Here is a 25,957-nt window from a genome sequence, read left to right as displayed (position 1 = left end):
AAAAACAAACAAAGAACCACTGTAGAAATCATGGCACAAATTATATCAAAAATGTTTTTGGCTAACACAAGGAAAGCTAACCCGTCCATTTAGGAATGTATGTAATATGCTACTTTGCTTATTTTCTGGGTAAACTTGTTCAAGATGGTTGTACGCTGCTAGTATGCAGTATAGCATAAAAAGAAAATGTAATTATTTGAATTCAATAGTAAGAATAGTAAGAATCATTCTTTCCTAGGGCTGGGTATCGTTCAAAAATTTCCGATACCGATACCTTGAGTTCGATACCGGTTCCTAAACGATACTTTTTTCGATACCAGTTTTATGAAATCAGTTTTAATAAGATTACTTTATCTCAAAAAACTATTTTTTAATGTTGATATTTATACAGACTCAAAGCCTCATCTCCTGAGCCACTGCACAAAGGAACAAAATATATCCAACACAATAAATAAATAATTTTAATAAAGTTCAAATTGTTTTCAGTTTACACATCTGTTAGGCTACGTTTACATTAGTGCGTGTTCATTTTAAAACACATCATCATTTCTAGGTTGTTAAAGACTTCAAGAAATTTAAAATCTTCATCCACTTTCATAAGTGGGTGTTTTATTTTCTTTCACCATATGTTTTATTATTATTAAATTCTGGTGTAGTATGTCTAATTATTTGAATGCATAAAAACAACTTAGTTTATTTAAATGTATTCTTAAAATAGCCTAATGAAATGTTTTATTTTTCCTCAGAAATTCTGTGTTCTGTATCTGGTTTTCGAATGAAGACATAAAACATTAATTTAATTTCTTTAAATTATTGAAAATCAAAGTTTATTTATTTTGGCAAACAAAGGGGGTTTACTATTAAAATAAAAAAAATTAATAACTGTTGTGTGATCATTACTAAAAAAAATAATAATAAAGTTTTAATAATTTTAATAGTAGCCTAGTAGTAGCAGTATGTACTGTCTGCTGAACAATATTAATATATTTCTGCCGCAGTGTCTTCCAAACCGAACTTTTATTTTGACGGGTTGCCTGGAATACCTTTACAGTTCTGTGTGTATATGGTATGACGCAAGTTTTACTCGAATCAAACGGTAAAATGCTCATTAATTGACTCTCACAGCAGTTCTGGAGATGTTGTTCATGTGTTTATGTCCTCATTTAGTTAGGCGGCAGACGCTGAAATCACCGCGAGAGTCACGCGAGCTTCAGTCTGTGTGTAGTAAACAAACTGCGCAATATAGAGAGCAGACTGCTCCGTGCGCTTTCGAAACGCTCTCGCGGATGTCAAACACTTATCTATCAGCGCCGCGTCACTTCTAGTCAAACACACCTAGTGCTGCAGGATTATTGGCTCACTGACGGTGATGAGATTAACCCCTTAGGTATCGAAATTTGGTACCGAACGACAAGACGTTTTTCGATACTCGGTGGTATCGAGGCAATTCGGTCGGTGCCTAAAAAGTATCGAACTCGATACACAGCCCTATTCTTTCCTTAATCACATGCTCAATGTTTTATTTATATCGCATAGAACCCTGGTAATTATCAAATGGGTTTTTGATATACAGTAGTATGCACACATTCAGACAACAGATTATCTCACTGTAATACATTTAAATATTTATTATTTAAAAATTTAAATGAATAAATAAAAAGTAAAAAAAAAAATAAATAATAATAAAATCCTAAAACAAACAAACCAAATGTGGGTTTCTTTCGTGATTCTTGCTTTTCTCAAAAATAGATCAAAATGATATCCAACACAATATGTCACATCAGTAGGTATGTAGCATACATTATTAATTCAGCAGATGCTTTTTCTGCCATATAGCAACCAAATAGCTATCCTAATCCAATCAATTGGATGTGCACTGCTTGGAAAAAGAAAGAAAGAAAAACCCTAGACAAGTCTATTCTGGTCTGAATAACTCTTAGACAACATTTTGCTAACTAAACTTGATCTTTACCCACTGTGCTATACTAACCCCACATCTTTAGGTCAAACATTTAACAGGCACGCTTCTCAGTCAAGCTCCAGCTCTTGAATAAACACCATCTCCCACTGTCCTGGAAGCCCTGTCAAATCCGAAACATACTCAAATCCCTCTGAGACACCCTGAATGTACTCAGTCTTTCAGGGTGACGTGAGTTTCCTCCAAGGCCACACACAAAACGAAAGGTCTGCGGCAGTAAAGAGAGATTGAGTCGCTCTTGCACTACCCCCCTCTCACCTTCTAGCTGAAAACTCAATCAGCCTTTTCAAACATGCTGACCTCCTCTCTGAGGAAGCTCAGTCTGAAAGAAACTAAAGTTGCCATGAAAACATACACAGTCGTGTAGGATCAACTGCACCAGACGTACTTCATGGTCATTTACCTTTCTTCTAAATATACAAGCCACCTAGTTTAACTAAAACAAAAACTCTTCTTCTAGCCAACTGGACAAGAAACTGTGACTGAATATCCATAAAGGATGGTACTGGTTCCTTTTTCCACCTTCAGGTTATGAGGTTCCCAAATTAATTAGGGTTTCTCTCTTTTGCAAGTCTACATAATATCATCTGCAAAATGTAAATCTGTGCACTTTGTCACTCATATTAACCAGCCACATAATTTGAAATATATATATATATATTAATGACTCATGCACTCGCTCATTTTATCCAATCTAATGCTCTCTATAACAAGAAAACCCTTCCCACAGACACCATCTACTAAAAGTCAGGTTCTGGAAGTAAAGTTCCTATTAATTTTATCCAAAGAGAAACAGAATTCGTAATAATAACTTACTATGTGCTTCAAGGTTGTTAATTGAGGGTGTTTGTTTTGTTAAAGCCACCAGCCAACATTATTTCAACTTATTTTTTAAATAATCATGTCAAACAGTAGAATTACTGGTGAAAAACTACATTACCCATGATTCCACCAAAAAAAACTCCACCAATCAGAGAATTGAAATATCCAAACTATGCTCTTAAACTACTTAAATATTTACATTTACAAGCATTTTGACAATAAATGTCATTTTTATATTGTTAATTGTTTTTTTAAAAACATACTTATATTTAAATAAATTGGTTTATATTTATCCATTTTTCAATTTGATCAAGTCATTCACAATGCATCTTGAAATGGGACTGTAGTTCTTTCTAGTTCTAAACTAAAGGCCGGTCACAGATAAGTACCAATCCCATCAATATATAATGTCCAAACTTCCTGTTTCAAAAGTAAACACAGGGAAGAAAACTGCACTTATCAAGCATCTTGCCTCGAGCCTCTGGTGCAGCGGGGGTTTAATTTGTTAAGTGAAGTGTCGCTTCAAATTGCAGCTTCCAACCAAACTCCTACCCATTACTCCAGCTTTATCTTTCATTGTCTTTCTCCTCTCTCTTCTTTGACCCAGTGCTGTGGCCGGCTGTGTAAATTGCCTCCTCGTTTTCTGCTTCAGGCGTTTTAACACTTTTGGGCCAGCATGTGGTGGGGGAACAGGAGAGAAAGGAGGGACTTGTGTTAATCTATTGGACAATAGACCCCCTTCCACACAGAGATAATGGCCCAGCGGACCGGGAGGAGGGCTCCATCAGAGTGGTCTTTGTATAATAGAGGGGTTTAGGAGGTAGGGTGGGGGGGCAGGCACACCTCCTGGCGACACACGTGTCACAAACAAAGCCCTGCAATTGTCCGAGCACCAGTGCTGGAGGACAGAGAGGTGAGGGGTGGAAAAGAAGGGATGAGAGAGGAGTCAAAAAGGATGCTCATCTGGCAGTTACAAAACTGCCCCCGGACATGTGGCAAACACGCAAGCGAAGAGAAACGAGAGAATGAATGAAAGAAAGAGTGCAGGTCATGTGGTGACAGATATGATGACACATATTCATAAAGCATACATGAACAAGTGCGAAAGGAGGAAGCAACTGTATCACCCTTCTCTTTGTGTATGACACAATAGCCGCTTACATCAGCATGTGGCGGCACATGGAAACTCTGCCACCCCCCTCTATTCGGGCACTCGGTGCAAACAGACCAGCTGGATCCACACTGATATCATTCACCACACCAAACACACACAAAATCATCTGCACACAGACATTTTACTCAGAACCCACACTCAAATGTTTTTTTTTTCCAGGTTACAATGTTTTGTACGTACTGTCAGAACATGTAGTACTACATTTAAATAGTTATGAAATGTATTTTAAAATACATTATATATAAAATTCATTGTTAATTTTCATTGTTAGTTCATGACGCCTAATGCAACTATTGTTAAAAAAATATCATGAACTCTTATCAACTGACTTTAATTTATTTAAATTGAAGCTGTTGACGCAATTAAAAATGTATGTTCCCCTCTGTTTCCATCAGCTGCATTTCTATTGAACATTGTGTGTTCTCTGTTGACATCAGCAGTCCCTAGCCACTCATTTATAAACGATGAATGTATGCTGGTCCAACAAAATGAACAGTCAATAGTGGTTCACTTCAAAATATATCAAAATATATGTAATCAATATTGGTTCACCTCAAATTGGATGGCTAATTAGACATCAAATGTTCCATGGTTTAAATGAGGCATATAACCCCCTTTTTATGTGCGCTTTTTCTTTATGAGCACGGGTTTAGAAAGTCAGCTTTTGATTCATCACAGAGACTCAAATCTTTTGAATTATTATTCATTGAGTAACTGAATCATTCATCAAACCAGTTAGTCAAAAATGACCAAAATTCTTGACCCAAACAAGTTTTAGAATAATTAAAAAATAAAAATGTATTTTTACACACACACACATATATGTATATATATGTATATATATATATATATATATATATATACATATATAGGGTGAGATTTGTAGGGGGGGATGTCCCCCCCTCTGGTCTATGCATCCCTACCTCTGCTGAATTATTTTTATCCCCGGACCCCGGAGGGAATAAAAACAACCTGCCCACCCGCTCCGACGTCCCGATCTGAATCAAATGATTTGCAGTACGCGATCCGATTGGAGCGCTTCAAAACAGTGAATCATTTTGCGACGCAATGGTTTAACTGATTTGGAGTTTCAAAAAGCTCTGTTGATACGGTGTTCTTTGCTCGCTTCCTCTAATTTATCCGTTGTTTGAATAACCGTGGAAATAACATACAATGTTTTTATTAAACTGTGATCATGTTACAACAGTTTCCATCATATTAAAAACAGTGTAGTTGGGTCAACCTCCGCCTATAGAATTTTAGCTATATAAATATATGTGTGTGTGTGTGTATGTATGTATGTATGCATATACATGTGTATATATTTATATATATATATATATATATATATATATATATATATATATATATATATATATATATATATATATATATACAGGTCCTTCTCAAAAAATTAGCATATTGTGATAAAGTTCATTATTTTCTGTAATGTACTGATAAACATTAGACTTTCATATATTTTAGATTCATTACAACACAACTGAAGTAGTTCAAGCCTTTTATTGTTTTAATATTGATGATTTTGGCATACAGCTCATGAAAACAATTAAATTAATCTCAAAAAATTAGCATATCATGAAAAGGTTCTCTAAACGAGCTATTAACCTAATCATCTGAATCAACTAATTAACTCTAAACACCTGCAAAAGATTCCTGAGGCTTTTAAAAACTCCCAGCCTGGTTCATTACTCAAAACCGCAATCATGGGTAAGACTGCTGACCTGACTGCTGTCCAGAAGGCCATCATTGACACCCTCAAGCAAGAGGGTAAGACACAGAAAGAAATTTCTGAACGAATAGGCTGTTTCCAGAGTGCTGTATCAAGGCACCTCAGTGGGAAGTCTGTGGGAAGGAAAAAGTGTGGCAGAAAACGCAGCACAACGAGAAGAGGTGACCGGACCCTGAGGAAGATTGTGGAGAAGGACCGATTCCAGACCTTGGGGGACCTGTGGAAGCAGTGGACTGAGTCTGGAGTAGAAACATCCAGAGCCACCGTGTACAGGCGTGTGCAGGAAATGGGCTACAGGTGCCGCATTCCCCAGGTCAAGCCACTTTTGAACCAGAAACAGCGGCAGAAGCGCCTGACCTGGGCTACAGAGAAGCAGCACTGGACTGTTGCTCAGTGGTCCAAAGTACTTTTTTCGGATGAAAGCAAATTTTGCATGTCATTCGGAAATCAAGGTGCCAGAGTCTGGAGGAAGACTGGGGAGAGGGAAATGCCAAAATGCCTCAAGTCCAGTGTCAAGTACCCACAGTCAGTGATGCTGGTGTTGGTCCACTGTGTTTTATCAAGGGCAGGGTCAATGCAGCTAGCTATCAGGAGATTTTGGAGCACTTCATGCTTCCATCTGCTGTAAAGCTTTATGGAGATGAAGATTTCATTTTTCAGCACGACCTGGCACCTGCTCACAGTGCCAAAACCACTGGTAAATGGTTTACTGACCATGGTATTACTGTGCTCAATTGGCCTGCCAACTCTCCTGACCTGAACCCCATAGAGAATCTGTGGGATATTGTGAAGAGAAAGTTGAGAGACGCAAGACCCAACACTCTGGATGAGCTTAAGGCCGCTATCGAAGCATCCTGGGCCTCCATAACACCTCAGCAGTGCCACAGGCTGATTGCCTCCATGCCACGCCGCATTGAAGCAGTCATTTCTGCAAAAGGATTCCCGACCAAGTATTGAGTGCATAACTGAACATAATTATTTGAAGGTTGACTTTTTTTTTTTTGTATTAAAAACACTTTTCCTTTATTGGTCGGATGAAATATGCTAATTTTTTGAGATAGGAATTTTGGGTTTATGCCAAAATCATCAATATTAAAACAATAAAAGGCTTGAACTACTTCAGTTGTGTTGTAATGAATCTAAAATATATGAAAGTCTAATGTTTATCAGTACATTACAGAAAATAATGAACTTTATCACAATATGCTAATTTTTTGAGAAGGACATGTATATACACACACACACACTTTTTTAATCTTGTCTACTGCTGGGCATGACATTTATCAGAAAAAGACAACAATGATAGCCAATAATAATTTTACTCAACATTTGAAGAGGATCAAAACTTTCATCAAAGTTGTCCTAAGACAAAAAGGCATTTTGGTTTTAGGTTTTAGTACAACTTTGAGGAAAGGTTTTTATCCACTTCAAATGTTGACTAGTCTATAAGTCTCAATATTTTTGCATAATTTACATTTACAGTTACATACATAGTCGCCTATATTATATATTATATATTGTGTTTTTTTTTTTTTTTTGCTGCTTTGTACATTGGTTATTGGCTATTTCTTGTTATTTTGTTTTATTACCTGTGTCCTGTCCTGTTACTGTCCTTCTGTTGCACTGTGGAGCTTCTGTCACTATAACAAATTCCTTGTATGTGTAAACATACTTGGCCAATAAAGCTCATTCTGATTCTGATTTCATTCTTTTCATTTCATTATTTTTACATATTTGCATGAAAAAGATTCATGATTCAATCACTTAAAAAACCCCAGATTTGTTCATGAAACAACTATTTTATATTAAACCTAACTTGTTCTTTCGGTTACACTTTATTTCAATAGTCCACTTTAGACATGCTACTAACTATAAGTAACATTTTAGCTACATGTCAACTAATTCTCATTAAATTGCAACTACATGTCTACTAACTCTCAGAGTACACTGTTAGGGTAGATTTAGCGTTAGTAGAATAAGTTGACGTATACTTGCAAAGTTTCTGATAGTTAGTATATTGTATGTTGTGAACCCATAAAAATAAAGTATTAGATATTAAACACACAGTCTACTAATACTCTAATGACTGCTAGTTGACATGTAGTTGCAAAGTTACTTAATGTTAGTAGAATGTCTAAAGTGGACTATTGAAATAAAGTGTTACCGTTCTTTCAAAGTTCTTTCATGTCATAGAACCACTTTGCACACACACACAAAAACTATTTTAATATGAAAACCCTTACTGAAATCTTTTATATTGAACTGGATCTCATACTGGCCGTCTGTGTAGAGGTTGTATTTCCCGATTTCCCAGAAATCCTACAGATACAGACATAAAGATTTGCACATTTGTCCACAAAAAAAGGAGTGTCTTTGGGCAAAGCAAAAAAATCAGACAGGATAAACATACACACCATAGTTAGACAACAAGACAAACCACCATACAAAACATGTACCTAAAAACAGACTTCAAAACACACACTCCAGACAACAAAAACAGGAAATTCCAAATAAAAACCACTCAGGACACAATCACAGAAACCAATGCGACAGACAAACTCAAACCACAGACATCACTAAAACACATGACATCACCTTCCAGTTGCGAGAAACAAGCTCATTTAAACACTGCTCATACAGACACCGGTCTAGAGATCTGGCAACAAGCGTCAATGCTCCATTTGATGTCTCTCTTAGCTTCGATCCGGCAGTGATGATTCTGCAGCTTCTCATCAAGATGACGTCTGAATGTGCAGAGTACAGAATCAGGCTATAAATTTGGGAAGGGAAAAGAATCAATGCCTTAAGTGGTGGAGAAGTGGCGCAGAGCTTAGATGGAAGGATGGGGGATAAAATAAATGATACATTTGGCACGACAACCTTCCTCCCTGCCAAAATCTTTCAATCTCCTTCCTCTGTTCCTTTTATTTCAGCCTCACTTTAATCTTCCATTTCAGTTACAGCTTCCATCCTTTCTGAGTGTATTCAATTTCAATTTCCCACCTCTACCATCTGAGGTCTCATACAGCCTTCAAATGATGCCAGAATGAGATATTTATGAGTCTCAGTGGTATATTTAGTTGAGATACACTTTATGTTGTTATATTTCTATTTCAAATAAATGTTTTCTTATTAGTTATTCATATAGGAATTTTGAATAAAATTGATCAGTTTTGCAAAAAATCATTGAGCGACAATCAGCATATTAAAATAATTTCTGAAAAATCATGTGACACTGAAGACTGGAGTAATTTTTTTTGTGAACACAATAACTATGACATCTCAATGAATCAATCATCTTTTTAATGAACAAAAACTCACTGCTGGACTGAACAGGAGGGGGTATGTTGTTCGTTCAGTCTTGTTCACTACAAGGAGACAAAGGCGGCAGAAGAAGTATGAATATGTAAAACTGATTGATGACCCACTCAATTATGTTAAATGACGAAAGGACATAATTGAAACAGCTAATATTTAAGCTAGCATTATGGGGTTTTTTTTTTCTTGTAGCATGATAAATGTCATGCCTAGCAGTTAATGGAGGGAAGAAATTACAGATCTGCTTTGTTGTGAGAATGCTAATATACTAAAAACACTCTTTCAGAAGTCCATTAGTAGACTTGAAGACACAGATTTGTAAAATAAAAAGAGCCACAAACATGTTTTGAATAAATCAGCTGTGTGGAAAAAGAGTTACTATGAATAAATGTGAATAAATGTGAACAAATCTTCTTTGTGAACTGATTCAGAAGATTCAATTCACTGTGATGAATCAAAAGTCACAACCTGTGTAGAGAATCTTAGAGTTTACAGCATTTCCTCCATGCCCTTTCATTTGAGGTCATGTCCTGTCTAATCTAAGTGTCTTTGTGTGACATAATGCCCTTGTCTCTTACTGAGGTCCACAACAGTGACAGTGGGGGTCTCTGTCTCCGTGACTGTTTGTGAGGTCAGGGTTTAATCAGCTTAATGGCTTCTCGTTCATCTCTTTTCCCCCCAATGACCATTGTGACCCCCATGGCAGCTGTTAATCTGTGTGTAACCCTAAAACCACCCACAATAAGATGATCCACCCTGTCCCATTTCCACCTCCACTGGCCCTAATACCTCAACAAACACACATTCGGGTTAATTATGAGGATAAAACTTACAAAGCCCCACACGCACTCAAGTGGAATGGATGAGATTGCTATACAGTAACAGCTGCTCTTTCCATCAAAGCTGCACATTTAATTTATGCGAATAAAGGGAATATCACAAAAACAATTAGCAAATAAAGCAGCACTTCCATCTCATGTATTCAAGAGAACAAAAACAACTTTCAGGCAAATTGCTGTAAATTAGAAATAGAAATGGAAGCAGTGGCCACTAGGGAATTCACTGTGGGTCTTGTATTTATAAACATAATAAAATACTTTAGACACATTAGACTGAGTATGCAGAACATGCAAACATTTTGTCGAAATTCGTGTTCAGGGGCAGATGTCTGGAGTGAGAATGTGCCAGACAGTTCTGGGAGATGCTATTAGCCATCATTTTGGCCAATCAACTGCCAATCATGAGCAGAGCAATGTGTTTTCTTAGCTTTTTTTATTGAGTGAATTCAGTCACTTTTCTTCCTAAACCTAATGAACCATCACTGCCATATAAGTAGCAGCCTCATCAAACCTCTCATTTACAAAATGTGTACCATTTTTAAATACTTTTTGTAGAACTGAATTAATTATAAGTACACACTCCTGTAAAAAAAGAATATATATATATATATATAAATTGAAGTCAGCAATTAAAAAATACAATAAAATAGTTAATTCAAGGATGCACTAAATGGTTGTTTTTTAAATTTGAAATAAATGCTTCTCTTTTGAACTTTCCGTTGATCAAAGAATCCTAAAAAATGCATCATGGCTTCCATAAGAAAATATTAAGCAGCACAACTATTTTCAACATTGATAATGAGAAGAAATCAGCATATTAGAATGATTTCTGAAGGATCATGTGACACTGAAGACTGAAATAATGGCTGCTGAAAATTCAACTTTGCTATCACAGAAATAAATTATATTTTTTAATATATTAAAATAGAAAAGTTATTTTGTTAAAAGTTAAATTGTAATAATATTTCATTATATATATATATATATATATATATTTTTTTTTTTTTTTTTTTTTTTTTTTTACTATATTTTAAATGTATTTTCTTCTGTTCCAGTTAGGCATTGTTAAGGGCTTATCAGACCACTAAACAGAATCTGGCTAATTGGCAGAATGTGTGTGTTTGTGTTATTCCACTCTCCTTTCTTTTAGTGTTATCACCACAAAGGCTCTGTTCTGTTTAAGCCAAATAGCCGGCATGTGTTGTGAGTGTCGGGCCCTTGTAATTCAACCCTGGGCCCTGAAATACAGAGAGTAGTGGATGGGATGGCTGATTTGTTAATTCTATCTGCTGCTACTTCTCTCTCTGAAATATTCAGAGACACAAGGTCTCCTGTTACCTGCCCGGCCAGCAGACGAGGGCCTGCGGATCCACTTTCCGACCACAGCATCTCCAAGGGAAACAAGTACGGAGTGTGTGTCGGCATGTAAGAGAGAGCTCACATTTGTTTGCAATGGTATATGCATATGCAGAAGGTGTAGTTTCCTCTCCTCTTGCTCTCTTACGAATGAGTGTGTGTGTGTGATCGCTGTTGGACATTCTTAGAGCCCTTTGCATTATTTATTGCGCTGCTCCAGGTCAATATAATCAAAAGGTGCCCGATATGTTCAGCTTACGCTACAAGCGACCATTCTGAGGGTAACATGGCCTCATTTGGTCTCATCTGGCTTTTATAAAGCAACGCTCCTCAAAGGGCACAAAGGGACATACTTAAGGGTCTCCACAAACACGGGAGGGCCAAACTGCCTCCAAAATATTACTCTAAACACAAGATAAATAAACTCAAGAGTATTCAATTCTGATCGGTTATCAAGTTCCACCCAGCTGTATTTCATTAATTATAAAAGAATAAATCAGAAGTCATTCCTTTTTTGAGAGGCCACGTGCAAACATTTACTTCAGGTTTTCACCTCTTACTAATAAGAATAAATGTTCTTCTGAAAATCTGCATTCCCTCCAGAAATCCATCAACCTCATGGTACCAAAACACAAAAGCATACCTCGATGGTGGAATGATCTTTCTAACTCCTTCAGAACACCTTAATTCTTTTCTCCTTTAAAAAGAAAATAAATAAATAAATAAAAAACACTGGAAAAATGTACAGCCAGCATGGAGATCAAATGTTATTCAAAAAGATTCAGATGAAAAGGCCAAAATGCTAATGATGCGCAAAAACATAATAAGGGCTGATCAATGAATACACACTTGCATGCTTATTGGACACAGTGAAGCACAAAAGGCCTGATTATAGACTGAGCTTGTCACGGTCAACCTTTTCTGTCAATAATCAATGTCGCTTTCATTGACTGTGTGAATGAACGTGCATCTGGGAATGGATGGAAGGTGATTGTCACTCCAAACAGCATGGCTGGAGCGTCTGCTGTGTCTGAGCAAGACACGTACTCCATCAAGGTTAAAGGAATGCACATGTTAACAAACAAACACGGATCAGAGATCACCAAAGGTCACACGCCTTCTTCATGCAGGTCAGGTCGAAAAAATGAAGAGAAAACATTTATGCAGAAATTTTAGCATTTGCACCAGGGGGGAAAATAAGGTTTCAGTGGTGTATGAGCATAAGCTGATACTTCTTAAAAATATAATTGTCTTCTGGGAGGAAGTGAGATTGATGCTGACAAATTAGTGTTATTGTTAACTAAAACTAATAAACATTTTCATTTACTGAAATAACACAGGTAATGCTTCATTATAAGGACCAGTACTCTCTATTACCTAATTGCTTATTAGCATGCATATTACTAGTATATTAGCTTTTTATTAGTACTTATAAAGCACATAGTAATGCCTTATTTTACATGATCATATTTTAGATCCCTTAATCCTACCCCATACCTACAGTAAACTTAATAACTACTTTATTAACTATTAATAAGGAGGAGTTTGTTCAGGGAAAACTCTTAGTTGATAGTGAATATGTGTTTCCTATTCTAAAGTGTTACCAAAACACAAATATTAGGTGGAAAACTTCAATTTACAAAAGATAGCATAAAAAAATTAAGAACATAAGACATTTTGCTTTGACAACTAAAATTAAAATAAGATAAGTTAATCTGCTAAAACCAAAACTAAACTAAAATCTTAAAAAAATTATACAAATATTAAAAGCACATACAATTAACACAATTAAAATGAAAATTGAACATATAAACACTAATCCCAAATATGAATACTATATTGTTATCTAATACTAACACTAAAATAACACTCCTTTTTAACTAAAATAAATACAATTGTATGTCTTTGTCAGAAGATGTGTAATGATTAGTAACAGAGCTGTATTTGGCTGCTTTTCATTTTGTGATTTCAATAAGGTACTGAAATTTGCCTCAGACTAAATGGAAATATAATATTTAATATTATGAAGCTTTTTTAGCAGTGGAAAGGACAGAATTTAAAGTGCAACTGCTACTATTACTGTTGTACCCATGACTGTTTCTGATCTAGTGTGACAGCTACTTTGTACATTCATAAAACGGAGCATATTATAAATCTATGTGAAGGTAAAAGCATCAATATGAGATGGCTCCACATAATTTTATGGCTTAATTTTAATGTAATTGACCTTGATATGTTATCGAGCTATTCATCTATAATTTGTTTTGTAAATCAAATGGGAATTTGCAAGGAAATGTGTGTGCAGGTAACAAAACAAATTCATTAGGCTCATAAGTTAGGGCTAATCAATATCAAATTTCAAATTAGGGCTGCAACTAACGATTATTTTGATAATCGATTAGTTGGCCGATTATTCTTTCGATTAATCGATTAATCGGATTAAACAAATATTGACCAAAAAAAACACTATTCCACATTCTGCCCAATGTCCTTCAAACAAACGTGACAACTGAATGCTATGAAAACATACAGTGCTTAATTTATTAGACCACTTATCATAATAAAGAGAAAACATATTTTAGAAATTTGTCAAAAATGTGTTTAAATTTAAAAATGTTATTGTCATTTATTAGACATAATAATAAAAAATGGCCTCATAACAGCTTGCATTCTTGCTGGTATTGTTTATGTACTTTTTGACTGCAATTGGGTATCGCGAAAAAAAAATACTCAAATAAAAAATACAAGAAAAAATAAGTGCTCTGGTTTTCTTTCATAATGATATTATAGCATTAAAAATAGCCTACTACTGTTACTAAAGAGCTTACACATATTGGAGTACTAACCAGTACAGAAAGCCGAAAAATGATTTTGGTTATCACCAATACTGTTACTTTAGAGCAGCAGTGGCACAAACCTTACATAAACACATTGTTAAAAAACTTACATAAATTTGTTAAGCATTGTAAAAATTGAATATAGTTTAAACCTCTATTAAAAATTAAAATAATAAAGATAATAATAAAGACGAATAAAAACACAAACTCAGTGTTAACCAACAGGTAAGAGTAATGTTCTGCAGGAACTACTTTGATCACAGTCACCTCGTCATTTCTTTATCCTGTAAAAGGCCGTTATGGAGCGTCTCATGTTTATATTCAGACAGACAATTACACGCTGTTATCCCTTTAAAGTTCCTACTCTCATAAAATATTTTTATTTATTTTAAACCTTAAATTAACTTTCAACAACAGATAATTCAGCACAGTGGATATGTTTGCGCTGAAAATCCTATTAATTGTCTCCCTCTCTACTGTGTTCTGTCCGTCTGACGCCCGCCGCGCCGGCGCTCATTCGGTATTTTAAACTTAACACAGACTGTCAGGACGGACCTTTATGCAAAAATGGAAATGCTCGCGTGAATTTGTGAATTTGTGTGCGCGCCCGCCGCGCCGGCGCTCATTCGGTATTTTAAACTTAACACAGACTGTCAGGACGGACCTTTATGCAAAAATGGAAATGCTCGCGTGAATTTGTGGCATTTATAGATAAGGATATGACCGTAAACTGAACGTTTTTGCGCTGAGGACGCACACGCATCTGTCAAAGCGCCTGACAGGGCAAGCCATTACTCTTATGCATTAACTTAAAGCTTAAAATAAAGAATTATCATGTTTTGGGCAGCTTGGATCACGTGCTTCTCCGGCAGAATCTCATTCTGTTTCCTCCACTATTTTTAGATGCATTTTGTCCATAGAAATGCATTATTCAGTGCCGTAATTTGACTAACCAGCTGAAGTTGGACGTGCACTGTGGGCAGACCCGATTAATCGATAATGAGAATCGTTGTCGATGATTTTCATAATCGATAATAATCGATTTTATCGATTAGTTGTTGCAGCCCTATTTCAAATATCTAAAAATCATTCAAAATTTCACACTGAAGAGAAAGAAAGGGAAATAAAGGGTCTCGTTTCCATCATGACCCTGAAACCTTTGCGCAAAGACTCTTTTATGTTTCCATGACAACTGTAAAATGATGGCATGGAAAGATAGTAGCACCATGCACTGCGAGAATGGCTTCCATGATATAGAAAGATAAGTGTGGTGGAGACAGCAGTGAGGGAAAAGTTTTAAGACCAGAGGCGAAAAAGTAGGCCAAAAAAAGAGCTAGATATAATAAGATCACAACAGACGTCTCATGTCGCCTCACAATGGCAGCACTGGCCCGCTGAACAGGTCTGTCAGTTCACTGCTAAATTTCCCAAGGGGCTCTGCAACAGCGCTCGGCACTTCCAGGCCCCTGGTGTGTGGAGCACTGGGGGTTTGTGCATCGTCTGCTCTACCTGAATTTACCAATGACGAGCACTGCGCAAACTAGGTCACGGGGTACGGTCAACGGCATAGGAGTGCTGATGACTCCTCTGATAGTACGGCTCGGATAAAAATGCAGGTTTTGTGGAAGCTTGATCGCTGTGTTTCGAACCTCGTGTCGTCTCATTGTAAGAGCTTCCTATTTTGCTGTGCACTGTATACTCAAGAGGTGTCAAACGCAGTATAATGCTGAAATATAAGTAAGCTCTGTCAAAGTGTCACAGGCTTGTAAAATGCAACAGAAATTTAGCACTAAAGGACATTTGGTTCAGATTTTTAAGTTTACTCATGAGGACGGGTTACTTTAAAAATGTATGCTACTGTTCAGAAATTTGGAGTCAGTATTTATGTGACTACTTTTATTCAGCAAGGATGCATTAAATTGATCACAACTTTCCATTTAAAAAAAAAAAAAAAAAAACTACAAATAAAATTATTTGATTTCTACAAAAATATATTAAGCAGCACTAATTTTTCAACACTGATAATAAATGTTTACTGAGCCCCAAATCAGCATTTTAGAATGATTTCGGAAAACTCATGTGACACTAAAGACTGACGTAATGGCTGCTGAAAATTCAGCTTTGCTAAAAAAAAAAAAATAAATTTAATCATTTAAAAAATCTTACACATTTGAACAGGAGTCCATTACAGTATTATATTACTACCCTATAAAAATACTTAAAAAAATAAAAATAAAACCGATTATGTTTTACAAACTACTATTTCAGCTTTTCTTCTTCAAAATGTTACATTTAATTATGTTTAATGTAATTTCTTTGAATTTATTTGTAAAATTTACTAGCAATTACTGAATGAAAACTGTTTCAAAGCCATTTTTCAGAGTTATTAATAATCACTCTGTAAATATGTAAGTACCCAAATTCAAATATGAAATTAACATAATTCACCTACTTTTAATTTAATTATGGCTTACTTTAAGGCAAGACGAATTTTACAAGGTATATAATTTTCTTAATCGCAAACACTCCTTAGTCATCAGTGTTTTGTTGTACGTGTAAACACACTTATTGTCTATCAAAAATCAGCTCATTGTAATCCAGACAACAGTTTACATAAGATTATGAAATTGTCTAGGGTTTTCTTGGTTTTGACATCAACAATATGTTTACTGTACATGACACATTGTTGGGCTATTATGGATAAGCAACGTATAATCGTGCATGTAAACACTAGTGTCGGCATGCTGGCATGTATACTTTGTGAGAAAAAAATCATATGAAGGGCTTACTTGAAGCTATACATTAAACTCAAATATTAGAAATCAATACCTGCCAAGTCACAAGTCATTTCAAAGAGCACTGCAGGCATAAAGGTTAGTGTGTAAATCCTTGTTCATTGATGGAAAAGTGGGGAACAATTAACAAAAGTGCTGCCTATGCAGCATGTCACATTTGGCAAGCTCCTACACTCATGAGAGCACTTCATTTCTTTCCTATAGCAATTCCCATTTTCATGAAATGTACAGGTAACCTGATTGAATCTTTTTTCAATCTGTAACGGAATACTGTAACCTTTTTAAATTACATTACGTCATTCCAAGTATCCTGTTATTTCTCAAGTATGGGTTTATCACATTGTTGCATGCATCAAATAACACCTTCCTGAGAACTGTAAATGCATGACCATAATAGCTAAGATAACGTATTACGCATGAACTAGCAGGTGGACTAGCAGAGAACCATTTGAAGACCATTCCCCAAGTCATTTCCACATCCTCTGCAGGTGAAAAGGACTTGAAGAGGGTTATTCAGCAATGAAATGACACAGCATGACAATTTTCCTTTGAGAGAGTGGATAGTACTGTTCCTGTTTGTTCTCACCTGCTACGAGCATAGCATAGTAGTTTAGTCTTGACTTGAACTCTACTGACTTGAGTCTTGTGTTTTTTTAATGAGCACTATGTGAATTGTTTAACTCATAGGAACATGAATACTTAATTCAAATTAATTCAGTGACTGAAAGCAACAGGAAATGTTTGTATGTAGAGGGAACAGACTGTGAAATCCTGCTTTTACCTTTCTTTCGATAGCTTTTACATTCTCTCTCCATATCCCTATCTCAAGCTCTTCTCAATCTCTTTTACTTGCTTGATCTTCACACAAACTGACAGCTATCTTCTCTCGCTCTCTCTTCCCTGAAGCACAGTAGCGTGTTGCTAAAGGTGACCCAGCCTGAAATCAATAGGTACTGCCTGAATTAGTCAGAGACATATGAGGTGGACTGTAAGCCGAGATTCAGCAAAGCTATCGGCGCAAACAAATGCTGTGATCGTTCTCTCATCCTCTCATTTTCTGTGTGCGGGAAACCATTGAATGACGCCATCAAAAAGTTAAGGTTAAAGGGATATTCCATAAAAAATAAAAAATTCTGCCAACATTTTCTCACCCTCAAAGCCCTCCCAAACCTGTAGTGCTTTCTCAAAATATATATATATATATATATATATATATATATATATATATATATATATTTTTACATGTAGCTATATTGTAAAGATAGAAAGTCCTATAGGATTTGAATGACATGAGGGGAGTAAATGATGACAAAATGTATCAATTCCAAAGTCAGATCTGAATGGGATGGATGGAATGGATAGATGGACAGATGGATAGGCAGATAGAAAACAAACATAACTATAGATAGAATTATATCTACAAACATCAGAGGGAAGAGATGTGTGTGCTGACATGCATTAGTGTGTGTGTATAATCTTTGTATCTGTGCCGTGACTTCCACTGAACCTGTTCCAAGTTTAATTTAGCATATGATTTATTATGAAAATAACTTGAATCTGAATTGCAACAGTTTATTTACCACAAATTATCAGCTGCAGGTGCATCTGAATGAACACACACACATAGACAGGCTACAGAGATGAGAGCCAGACATTTGTACATTGTTCTTAAGATCCTGGTTCATTTCAGATAACATGATAACTCAATATCTTCCTTCTTTTTTGAACCCTTGTCTCACATCTATTTTTGTGTTCCTAATTGGGAGAAAAGGTTGTAATCCTTCTTACTCTCACACAAAACGTTAAAGATTTAGGAGTCAAATTCACCCCAGTCTGCAAGGTGAATGAGGGCCTAATAAGAGCCTCAGTTCTGAATTTGGACCTAGTTAAAGGGTTTTGACCCAATTTTGTTCCCCCAAACCTGAAAAAAAATGAATGAATGAATAAATAAATGAGAGGATGGGGGCTGTGCTGCGTTTAGTGAACTCTGCTCACGCCATTGTTAATGATTAATGCCTCTCATTTTAAGGGCAGCTGCTTGCTGTGTGTGATATCACCAGTGCTGGATACAAGTGACGTAAGTGCAACTCAATTACACAGCACAACAAAATCTCGAACACGCACACGACATTCATTCGCTGATATAAAATTGAGATCTGTCTACAAATAAATAAATTGGAGCAGTCAATAACACAAACAGACAAGCATGCACATATAAAGATGCTCAAAGACATCTAAACAGTGAGCCATCAATAAGGCAAGCAATCACTCGTGACTAGGGGTGGGAATCTTTAGTCACCTCACGATTCGATCTGATTACGATTCTAGGAGTCACGATCCGATTCCAGAACGATTCTTGATCTACTTTTTTCAACCCTTATTAATTAATTAGTTTACCGACTTGAGAATTTTAAAATCCTTACATTTACATATCCTTACATAAGTAATTAAGTACTTTTTAAAATAATTACAAATAAAAAAATAATTAAAACAGTTGTATGTTAAGAATTTTAAACTAATAGCTTATAACCCCAAAACATACTAGCAAGTAGCAAATAATAAAGAGGATCATAGAAACATATAATAAAAAACAAACAAAGAGTGCTTTCAGTATTTAAGATTATCTGAACTGTGAGTGATTTTTCTTCATCTTTCCCTGCTAAAAAAAAACCAATAGATGCCCAATAGAAACCATCACAGAAATTCTAATGGTTTCCATTAAAATACCATTATAAACCATTAGCTTTTTCCAGTAAAACCATTACAAAACTCCTTTTTGTAGTGTGTTTTGGGCATTTTTGGGCAATCCAATAGGATTTAACATCCCACCAATAGAATCTATCACATACCAGTAGACACCATTATAGTTTCCATTAAAACCAATACAATTTCCATCATAAACATTAAATCCATTACATTTTCTATTGTGTGTTGGGCAGAGTTCTATTGTTCTATTGTTTTTTTCAGCAGGTTTTTTTTTACTATTATCCTGTGCAGTGAAGCTTGTGAATGTCGTTGTAATTCACTTCAACCTTTCTGAACTTTATGAAAGATTATTTTACAGAAGGTTCGAGTGGTGTATGTGTGGGAGGAATTGGAAGCAAGCAGAATATGGGCGTTTCTGAAGCAAACTCATCGTCATCTGGTTAAAAACTAAGCTCAGAATCGATTCTGAAATTCTCAGAATCAATCCAGAATCATTGGAGAGAGAATCGCGATGCATCGTTTTTTTCTCCCACCCCTACTCATGACCTTGCAGCAAATTAAAGCTTTGCTGTCTTTATTTGACAGAACACAGGCTCAGGCATCACAAGCACATCTCTTACCCAAAATAGATGATATAGGTCTACACACACAGACACACCTCATTTAACAGCCATAACACAAAAACATCTCAAATTAGCCTTTCTATCAGCAACACACTGACTTGCAATGTTACAATACGTACATCATGATAAACAATATTTATCTGAACACCAACACTAAAAGCTAATCCCTCTGTCATCTAAATGTAAATAAGAACACATCTGGAAATAGTATGCCTTTATAGATTTAATAAATGAACAGCACTAAAGGGGTCATATCATGGAAAATCTCTCAGATAAAACACTAAAAATTAAAAAATTGTAAAAATTAAATGTAAAATAAAACACTAAAATCAGCCAATAATTTAAGCACCACGGCATCATAATGCTCAGAGTGAAAAATAAATGTTTATTTTGACATTTGCTAACGATTACATTAATTATGTTATGAGTGTTTTTAAAGATTAACTTTAAAACTTTAAACTTTTGTTTGGAATGAACATGAGGGAATGAACATGCACAATTAAATATACAATAAGCCAAAACATATCCAAAATTGACTGATACCAAAAAAAAGATAATAATAATAACATCAGCAGATAACCCACATGGTACCAATATATCGAACACCCCTAAAAGGTACAGTAGCAAAAATATTGCCATCAAATAGGGTGGAAATCACAAGCTTGACCCACCTTGTCAATTGAGCCACCAATGACCACCCCAACCTTCCAGTCCACCCTGATCGACCTATATGGCCCTTCCTATGGCATGGTGGAAGCACTATAAAACTAAGCCAACAGCTGTTGCAAGAAACCTTAAATAACTTTAGAACTGGACCCTGAGGAAAAAAATCTAAGACCACTTCAAATTCTGAAAATTATTACATGGTGGTTAGGCCACAATGACTCATAGATAGTATGTAAAGGAAATAATAAAGTGTGGTCAGATTTACCCAATGCTCTGTAAAAGTTTAAGGCAAAATCTAGATATTTCAACAGAAAAATGCAGGTTTGGGGTTTTTTGCACGAGGGAGAAAAGTTCACACGAAATTTCTGTGCCAAAAAACAGAAAACTGATTGTACTGAAAAAGACTTCTGTGTGAGCAGTGCTTAATAAATTGTTATACTATTGGCAATTAAATTTTGCTGAAATATTGTTCATATTACTGCACATTCAAAATGCTCTAATTAAGACAAATAACCCACAAAACATAGAAAACAAACAAAACAACAAATCAGATCTGTTCCTGAGGCAGTTCGCTCTCTTTAAGGTGTATAACACAGTGATTTAAATATAGTTTCGTGGAGCCTGTGCCATGTCGTGTCGGATGTGGACAGGCTCTGTCAGGCGTGCTCTGTTCTGTGCCTGGCACTTTCTGAGCATCAGAACCACAATGTATGTCAGCATTGGGCTCCCAGGGGATGAGGCTGCAGAGTGTTGAATGGTGCTGTTTGTGAGACTGGATGGGTGGGATTGGAGTGTGAATGTGTGTGTGCTCAGGGCTGTGTGGTGGCGTGGACTCTTGCTGAGCTTGCATCCCCCACTGTGCCTGACAGCGGTAGCTCAAACTATGCCTGCTTGATGAGGGAAAACAGAGAGCTGAAAAAGCACAGAAAGCTAAAACCAGAGAGGGAACAACTGAACCGAATTAAAAATATCCAGCCCTTTTTGGCTGGCAAGGTTAAATGTTTAATAGAGAGAGTGTACTGCATTGTTAGGCACTACATAAGCAGCTATGTAAAACACATGTATGACAATGGCGTAACATATGATCTGAGAAGCGCAGAACGGTGAGTGCTTTGTTTTCATCACAAAGACCACCCATCCTCTCACTCATCCTGTTCTGCCGTTACACCTCAGACATATTTAGCGCTGCCGGAAGGAAAGAAGAGCCAGCAGTATCATTTTCCAACCAGTGTGTAATTCAGAGACACTTTTATGCGTTCTGCTTTGCTTTACTCTACCAGAGAGAGAGAGAGAGAGAGAGAGAGAGAGAGAGAGAGAAACAGACAGAAAAGGAGAGACTTTATATTGAGAGACCATCTGTCAGTCTCTTTTCAGAATATGTCCATATAATTATATATTATTACTCCCAAAGGTAAAATAGGATGAAAGAGGAAAAGAAAATGAAAAATGAACTGAAAGGAAATCGGCACAAGTGTGAAACCTCAGTATGAAATTAAAGAATGAGATAAAGAGAGGAATGTTCGCTAATAAGTACTTGGATAACTGACAACTTAAAGAGAGGAAGAAAGGAACAATTGTAAAGACATGGATTAAAAAAGAACATGTACGTTGTCTAGCAGAATTGAAAATCATCCTTAGAGTCACGGCCTGGCAGCACACATAATCATTAACTAAAAAATAGATGAAATTTTTTTGATACCTGAAATTAAATTAAAATAAAACACAGCTGAAACTAAAATATATTTTCATTACTCCAAAATTAAAATTAAATTAGAAAGGCCAAAATTATTTTTGAAACATATAATTATCATTACACATGACTAAAATACATTTTTAGAACTCCAACACTAAAATAAAAATATAAAATCTTGTTTATTTTTTATATTTTTAAATTAACTATATATATATATATATATATATATATATATATATAAAATAATAATAATCTTTTTAAATGAAAATAAATGTAAAACTACGATAGAGTTAAAATGAACAAAAATAAAGAATACTGAATAGACAAATTAGCAATAAAATAAATTAAATAAAAATGTATTCAGCTGTTTTCAATTTTTAAATTTCCTCTCTCCATTGAAACATACCAACACGCCAAGATGAAAATTGTAAAAAAAATCAAATGAAAGCTCAGAGAAACAGCATCACCAGCTGTCCTAATATAAGGAGACTCCGACCGGTAGTGACTAGTCTGTCTGCTCAGGCAGACAGATAAATGGGCACTGTCACAATGGTGCAGCCTCCCTCCACCCCTTATGACAGAGCATCCATCAGTCTCACAGAGACCAACATCAAATTATCCAAATTAAAACAGGTTTAGCGCAGCATCTGGCCCCATCCCTAAGGACCCCAAAACAGCTGAGCTCACAACAGACCTTCAAAAAATGTCATGTCCCCCTCGTAAAACCACCTCACATGGTACGATGCCAGCCGAAATGAATCATGGTTACAGGTCAAATATGTTCATATGGCTCATTGATCAGTTTGTACTATATTATGCTGGCCTATATCAGGGTACATCTGGTCCAAGATCACTGTAAGACGACCTATGTGCAGGGGATGAGGTGAGATAGAGAAAATCAGCTCTGAAAGCATAAAATGGCCTTTTGTGCTCACTTTCCCTTGAAAGTCTCATAATTCACACTGTACATAAGGTGACAACACTCAGTCACCATAATCTGTAGGCCTATATTACGTTCAGCTCTTGGTATGTGTTATGTGTTGGTATTATATGTGTATCTCGAATCTAACTTTGTAATGTGACCTCTGTATAGCCTACTTCTTTCAGCACTTGGTATGTGTTCTGTCATATGTTTATATGTTTCTATTCCTTAAACCTGACTTTTAAAGCTACCTTGGGTGTTGGAATGGCGATAAATAAAAATGAATATTAATAACAATGGTTTTTAAAGACTTTTTTCACAGAATATCAGAAGTCATGATCTTTTCAAAGAAGAAATGTGCATAGACAGACAGATAATCCTCAGTTTCTCAGCACAACAAACTCTACATGATGTTTAAAAAAAAATAAGTTCCCCTTATTTTATTTGAAGACGAGCCTTTTCTCATAAAGAAAGTGCATTTGAAAGGGCTCTTACCTCACTGAAACAGCTGGCTCCCAACATGATGGAGTCTTGAATGACAAAAGACTTTTAACAAAGTAACAAATGAACGAGAGGAATCCCCCTCCATCTCAGTGAAATCCCACCGGCGGCACATTCTCCTGATGGGAAATAAATTAGCATTTTCATAAGGACTCGATAGTCATCCAGCCGACACAATGATGAAGCGTTTATCTGCAAATGGAGAGGGAATGGAGAAGCGAAACAGATAACATGACGGGAGGAATGAGACTATTTAAACTTACACAGAATTATGATAAAGAGGATACGTGGAGAAACTGAAGTAGCCTATTTTCAGCCATTCCGTGTAAAATAACAATGGGTCAAAATAATAAGTGAAATAAGATTTCACAAACGACTATGGGAACCGACGGTTGACGCAAACACAAGGCAAGGAAGAAAATAATCAATATCTAAACGTTTTGTGAGGAAATCAAGAGCGCGAACAAAACCACGTGCACGCGTGAACGCAGCCACGAGATAAAGAAACCGTTGGAAAGCGCGACTGGCCAGAGCACAGGCCTTGACTTTTTTCTATTAATATATTTAAATAGTTTAACAGTATATATAAAGATAATAATTATTTTAAATTAATGAGAATAAATTGGATTATTGACAATTAAAAACATTCTCAGTCGAGAATTATTATTATTGTTCTCAAGTAGCCTGTGCAGACCAGACAGTCATATTTTTCACAAGGTTAAAAAATATTTTAAAGTGAAAGTTTACTTTCAGTTTTTAGTTTTGGAATCTGTAGGGTACTCACATCTGATTTGATCATTAAATGGGCAGGAACTTTAAAAAACAAAAACAAAAACAAAAACACCTCAAGTCTATTGCTTTTCCCAACACAATACAAAGAGACGTTACAGTTTATATCTCCCATTACCCTGAGGTCATCATCACCCTTCTAACGGCATACCGCCATGTAACTTTTATATGGCGAATTGAGGCCACATTTTTAGAACAATTCATAAAATGTGCTTATAGTCTGGCTTAGCGAGACTGTCACCTTCAGAGGCCGTTCTGGTATCCGACCTTACAAATTAATTTTAAATAGGCCTTTCTGTGGAGAAAAGAAAGTGGAAATCAATGGCTTCATGATGTTATGAACTGAATGGATTTTCATTATTGATCTACAGAAGGAGCTGTCATACTGGATATTCTCATAAGTGGATTGTACCAACAAATTCTATATGCTTCTTGTGTTTTTGCATAATGTAGTGACTTTGCAGTGTGCCTTAATGGCGAGCAGTCATGTATTTGTCGTGTAAGGTGATTTACAGTACAGTCATTAGAAACATTTCCCCTGGAGCAACATGATTTTGAATGCTTTGCCTGATGTGAACACAAAGAGCCATAATATTAGTAACTCAGGTCATTAGTCACTCCTACATGGATTAAAGCAACACAAACACACACACACACACACACACATACACAACATAAGAGCCTTTATGTCAAGGTGTTCTGCAATCATGTTTGCACAGCTGCTTGCCAGTCTGTTGTGGCAACTTAAGGTTTTTATTTGCAGAATGTTGGAATGATATTCTCCAATATACATCGACTGAGTAACCTGAGAAGTTCAACAAGGGCATTTTAATTATGCTGTGAACTGATTTGTAACAGTCCTGAAATGTAACAAGTAATAGCTTTGGAATTGCATACATTGCGCTCATTTTCATGTAAAAGAACAAACAAGTAAATAAATAAAACCGAACAAACAGCAGTTTTGGCCATGGTCATGTGGCTGCGGGTATGTCAACACAGTCAGCATCCTTTATGTTTTGCTGCCATCCTCTGGCAGCACCGACGAATAACATCAGCACCAGAGACTATGTGAATAACATTTATATTTATTTACCCATACACTACCATTTGGAGTCAGTAATAATAATATTTTTTTTTTCAGTATGGATACATTAAACAGATGCATCAAAATTGAGTTAATATATTTTC

At 35.9% G+C, this 25,957-nt stretch overlaps 1 protein-coding gene across 1 annotated transcript in view; it reads right to left on the bottom strand.

Annotated features, from left to right (window-relative positions):
• Positions 1-24,485, bottom strand: part of spsb4a (splA/ryanodine receptor domain and SOCS box containing 4a) — a 71,642-nt gene extending 47,157 nt beyond the window's left edge. Inside the window, exons 1-2 of the mRNA XM_079378761.1 lie at positions 24,244-24,485; positions 23,975-24,099 (exon numbers count right to left, since the gene is read on the bottom strand). The gene's annotated coding sequence lies outside the window, so the exon portion shown is untranslated. The remainder of the gene's footprint in view (positions 1-23,974; positions 24,100-24,243) is intronic.
• Positions 24,486-25,957: the final 1,472 nt, after the last annotated feature.

This window comes from Barbus barbus (genome assembly GCF_936440315.1).
Source record: "Barbus barbus genome assembly, chromosome: 26".
NCBI lineage: Eukaryota > Metazoa > Chordata > Actinopteri > Cypriniformes > Cyprinidae > Barbus > Barbus barbus.
The sequence above is the reverse complement of the archived record's forward strand: the minus strand, read 5'-3'. Positions and strand labels throughout refer to the sequence as shown.